Here is a 6,000-nt window from a genome sequence, read left to right as displayed (position 1 = left end):
TGTGGGTTCCGAAATTGATGTTGCACTCCAAGCATGATGACATTGCTCCCAACCGTAGACACCCTCACTCGCAAAGTCCCGTGACGCTAGCTCCTCATGCCAAATCCAAATGCGTTAGACCAAATGACCCAATTCAAGGGTAGCATAAATTTGGTGGGGTCGTGTTTGATTTTGAGCTGCTCCATCGTAATTGAAAGAAAAAAGGGTTTAGTAAGCATTTCTCTAGCTCGAGGAATTTCTCTCCAACAGTTAGCAACATTACGTAATCATGACCAGCAAGCATGGCCACTTCCACCAAACCCCTCCGAACCTTTGGGGTATTATATGTTAGTCCCCAAATTTTCTACTATTATCTAATACCCTCTTAACTTTCATTTTGTTTGAACTGTAAAAGCTCCGTTATCTTTTTCGTTAACCTATTCAATGCACGTGACTTTCAAAAGATGGAAGTATTTTTTCATCTCTTTTTTTTTTTTTAAGAAAATCTCTTGTTTACTCTATTTGATGTAAACTAAATGAAAAATATAGAAAAATATAGAAAATTAAAGAAAAATAAATTGCATATAATACTAATAATAAAAAAAAAATATTTATATGCTACATCCGATCGTCCAAATTCCAATTGGAATAAGATTGGATAAAGGGGAATTTGAAATCCTCCAAATATCTCTGGATTGCTGAGATATCTCATTATATGTTTTCTGATACCTAAGAATTTGAAATCTTTTTAAAAAATATTTGAAAATATTTGAAAATCTACAACCTAATAGGATTGATAATCTTTGAAAATTCTTAGCGTTTGAAAATCTTTGAAATTCCCATCTCCCTAGGCTTCAAACCTTTCCGATCACGTGGTTAGTTGGAAATTCGATCTCGATGCATGACGGCTCCCAATCGACACGAGTGCACGTAATTTTTGGAAAAGCCTCGTGGATAACGAGAGGCACTTCTTGTGGGTTGTACAACCGGACTTCATCGCCAAAGAAGGCCCACGAGAGGAGATTCCACATCACGGTGCCATTGTGGCATTCTTGATGCACATCAATGGGAACTCCATGCTTGAGAGAAAGGTCCCCATGAAGCCAATGGTGTGTTGGCCGCTCTTTGTCGACCAACTAGTGAACAGGCGGCCTGTGAGTCACACGTGAAAGGTTGAGCTCAACATGAAGGACGTATGGAATTGGGATGGAAAGGATGATCTATGCAAACTTAGGACAACATTGTCTTGAGACCCCTTTCACCCTCGCTTGTCAGAACATAATTGTCGGTTGGCGACGCTGTGGTCAGAACTGATGATGATAAGCTATCTTGGTGGTGTCCTTGTACAATGCCGCCAACAAAGCAATATATGATGCGTCACTCTATTAGTGATTTAAAAAAAAAAATTATAACTAATTCGGGTTTATCCCGTCCCCTAGACTAAATTTCTTATTTGACGTTTTATCTAAATGTATCCAAGTTTATCCGATTCAGAACACATCACCAAAATATTTTACTTGTGCAAACAAGAGATGTCATAAGAATAAGATTTGGTTACGCTAAATAAATCTAATGCTTTTTCTGTACATTTTCTTTCAAAAAAAGATTATTTGCAATCACTCTTTGATAATTTTGATCCTAAACCACTAACATATGAGACAACAATGAATCGAAATATAACTTGTCATCAGGACCTCTAACCGCTACTCGTGCTAAGTCCTTTTTACATTAGAAAGTAACAGAATGCCCTGAGGAATAGTTCGCCTAAATAGGCTGTTTTAAAGCAACGAAAAGTCACCAAAAAGGTCTTGAAACTGGCTGAATAACAGAAGATGTTCTCCTCATATATTTTTCTCTTGTGAAGTTAATACATATCTTTTCATATTCCTCCTTTTTAAAACTTATGGTCTTCGGAGGCAAAAAGAGTAACTCTCCAATCGAATAATTCTACTGAAAAAAACAAGTTGATGCAAAAACAAGCCTTGAAATTGGAAATCGAACAATTGAGAGGATCATTAAATGTCACAAAGCACATGAAAGATGTGGATGATACTTCAATTTTTTTTTTTTTTTAAGTTATTTTGCTAGCAAATATAAGGTAACAAGAGGGAAATCTTGAGGATGTAGAAGCACTAAATCGAGCTATCATAGTAAAGTAGCGTAATGGCAATAATGAGCTTCAAGAAGCTCGCAAAAAATTGATCAATGGAAGTTTGCTTTTCTCTTCCCTTTTTATAGCAAGATTTTCAATTTGTTTTTGCAGAAAATCAAGTTCTCTTGTATCATTTGTCATCTTTTTACCTTTTTGGTCTGCTATTTTCGGTTACTTTACTCAACAGCCATACATCAACGATTGACTTACCTAAGGTGCCAATTGACTTACTTTGCAAGTATTAAAAGAAATACGTAGTGAAGCCATGCCTGAACAAGTTTGCATTTGCTTACGCCATCGGGCCCCCATGACCCCCCTTTTGCTCGGTGGACTGACCATAATCGAGCAAGGAGCTCGTGAAGGCCACAACAGAGCAGGCGATGACATACTTCTTCCCACGCCACTTCACTAGAGGATGGAAGTCCTCAATCAACTAGGGTTGGACATTTGCCATCAACTTTAAAAAATCACAAAAATATTTCTTCCAAGACTTGCAATGTAAATAAATTGGCAATTGAGGCATGTCAATCAGTGGTACAGCTGCAAGAGAAACTCCTGTTCAGTGAAGTAACAAAAGACAACATCCTAAACTACATGAAATTCGATTTAAGCCTAGCACTGAAGCTCATTATTGAGACCATACCAATGAATTGGGAACTCTACTTCTTTATTATTATTTCATATTTTTATGTGCAAGAAACTTCTGTCCTTTGTTTGTGAAGAATCTCTGGGAACTTCACGGATTGAGGGAGGATTTTCTCTCCGTTCTGGTTTGAATGGCCTCGGTTCAGTTGCAGCTGAGCCTGAGACCGCCACCGCCAACGGACAGTTGGCAGTAGCCACGGCCTGAGGACATCAGAGAAGGTAAGGAATCCGAAAGCGAGGACATATAGAGGCAACATCGAAGCACAAGTTCAGATCCGTACAATCCTGACGGCATCAAAATGTGTATAGGCTAACGTTAGATCCTAAATCGGCATCGTTTATTCTTCTCCGACTTCGGTCAAATAACTCGGGCTCGACCTACCAGAGCAGAGGTACGATAATTACCTTGGAGATGGAGTAGATGGTCATGAACAATGGTCGAACGAAGAACTCGAAGTCCCGGAAGCATCTCTGCGGTGGTCGGCGACCCGGAGGGGAAGAAATCTCGAGCGAGACTACCGTGTCGCGGCAAACAGATAGGTGATGGAGGTCTGCAAAACCTAAAACAAAGCAGGGAGAGCTTTCTAGGAACTCTTCATGCTCTGGTGTTCTCTCGGCTGTGAATCGTATCCCCCCCAACGAATGCCCCTCAAAAGTCTCGGTCAGTTAAGACGAGAGCGCTTTTCTCGGTCGCCAACTCTACGCACGCCTGTCACCGTCGGTTTGGCTTAGTCTGGAAGAAGAGTCTTACGGGGCGTCGACTAGATGAGAGCGCTTATCTCGGTTCTTTTGGGGTTCTCTGTAAATTTCAAAATTTTATAAAGCACTGTTGTCGTAATTAAATTTTAAAATTGAGAAAAACACGGGTACTTTTATTTATTCAATTGGATAGTATAAGCTTAGTAATTTTAAAATTTACATTGTGCTAATTAAATATTAAGTCTTACATTGCTCTACTAATTAAAGAAAAAAGAAGAGGAGAAAAAGCTTCTTTTTCTTTTTTTCAAGAAAAGAGAAATAGTAGGTTTACTTACCAGAAAGCGTCAAAGAATAATAATTTTATTTACTCAATTTGATAGTATAAGCCTTATTTGAGGTGCAATTGCTTGTGTAGTATAAAAACAGATAAGTTGCAATATGGATGATGAATAAAGAATATGTTGTGCGGAGTACCACAGTGGAATTATGAAAGTTAATTCCATTTTTATTTTTGGCAAGAGAAGAATGCTGGATCACCGTTGTCTTGAATGCAATATCTTCGAGCACCAAAAACTTATCTGTTTGGTTTAATTATATATTATCAAAAATAGAGAAAAAAATAACCAAGCCTATATCATCACATTGAGTAAATGAAAGTATTATTCCTCAAAGCTTTTTTGGTGAAAAAAACTAGTATTTCTCTTTTCATTTTTTCCTCTCTTTTTTTAATTCTAGTCGATACATTTCAGCGTACTAATACATAATCTTTGTAATCAGTAATAAGGCTTCTTCTAGTACTAATAGTAAAATTCCCTTACTAATAATTATTTAAATTATTGATGATCGGAAATAGATTGTTCGTACAATATGCCGACTTGTGTACAATGTATATGTGGAAAGTGAAAACTATTTCAACGATGGAATTTCTTTTGCAAGATTATTTATAACTTATCTAATAAAAAGGATTAAAAATTTATAATTGAAATACGTGGAAGGCAAAGTGAAATCATTAATTTAGGAATTTTTCCATTGATAGGAATATTCACAAAATAATTATTTGAAGATATTTTGGGAAAGAAAACGATTGTAATTCCTAAAAGGTGTAGATGCTAATTTTTAGCGAGCTAAAGAATTTTAAATATCAACAATTACTGTAACTTTTTTCTCCTAACCAGACAAAGTATATAGATATTATGTTATTAGTAATAGTTCCAAAGCGTTGGGCCTAGTTTAAAAAGTTTCATATATCAACCATTGATAAAGACACCCTTTTATAGTTAATTTATCAAAAAGCCCGTTTATTAATATATTTATGCCAACATGTATCTTCTTCCTGATTTGTCTTTCAATTAAGTAGAAGATTGTAGCTTCCCGAAATTGATGTTGCACTCCAAGCATGACGACATTGTTGCCCTGACCATAGACACCCTCACTCGCGAAGTCCTGTGACGCTAGCTCCTCATGCCAAATCCAAATGCGTTAGACCAAATGACCCAATTCAAGCACGGAGATCACAGGTTCGGTGGCGCTGCAAGAGTCCAAGGAAGAAGGCAATCTTCTTCTTTAAAAAAAAAAAAAAAAAAAAAAATTCTCCCTCTGCTCGGTGGACTTTTCCTTTCTGCTGCTGCTGGCTTCTTTCTTTTCCTCTGCAGTTTGTCAGAGGGGAAAAGAAAAGATACTTCTTGGATGACAAAAGGGAGTGGGGCTTCCTCTCTTTTTTACTTTCTCTCACTTTTCTTTCTTCTCTCCTCTCACGTTTGCATTTCTCTTTTTTATGAAATTTTTGATAACTTTTCTCTCAAATTTTTCAAATTCCTCGCCCCCCTTTCTTCACACGAATTGTGGCCCCCTTTATAGTGAAAACCTCGGCTTACCTTTAGAAAGTTCGAAACTACACTTCCTTAATTGTGGGGATTACTAAATTTCAGCCTCGATTTGCCATTGTAAATTAGCATTTCGATTCTTTTTACTCACATTACCAAAAACGCATCCAAGTTCATTTTTTATTTTTGCGAACATCTCATCTGATGAGTATAATTCATTGATACTTTCCCTTCGATTTATCAATCTGGCCATTCTTTCCACCGATTTTAAATTTGGTTTCCATTTTGACTTTCTATTCACTTGATTTCTTGATCCTTGATTGATTATCTAATTGAAGCAAGAATAGCTAGTCAGAAATCCCACCTTCATGCATAATCAATCAGATTGATTTTCCTTTTTTTTTTCTTTTTTTCCTTTTATTTGCTCGATGCAATTTTTATATTCTATGCAATTTTTATTTTATTTCTTTAAGATCGCACAAAACTTAGGTGTCAACAGATGCCCCTCTTTGAAGGTGAGCTTGTAGACCTAAATTTTGATCATGCACATGCACTGAATGACCTTCAAAGTTGTTTGTTTGTTTGTTTGTTTGTTTGTTTTTTTTTTTTTTTTTTGGGAAAATGAATCCCATTTTGAAATGCAATTTATATAATGCATGGAAATGATAAGGGAACATACCTGAAATGACTTACCTTTAAAGA

The sequence above is a fragment of the Eucalyptus grandis genome, chromosome 3, assembly GCF_016545825.1.
Source record: "Eucalyptus grandis isolate ANBG69807.140 chromosome 3, ASM1654582v1, whole genome shotgun sequence".
NCBI lineage: Eukaryota > Viridiplantae > Streptophyta > Magnoliopsida > Myrtales > Myrtaceae > Eucalyptus > Eucalyptus grandis.
This window is presented reverse-complemented; position numbering follows the sequence as displayed.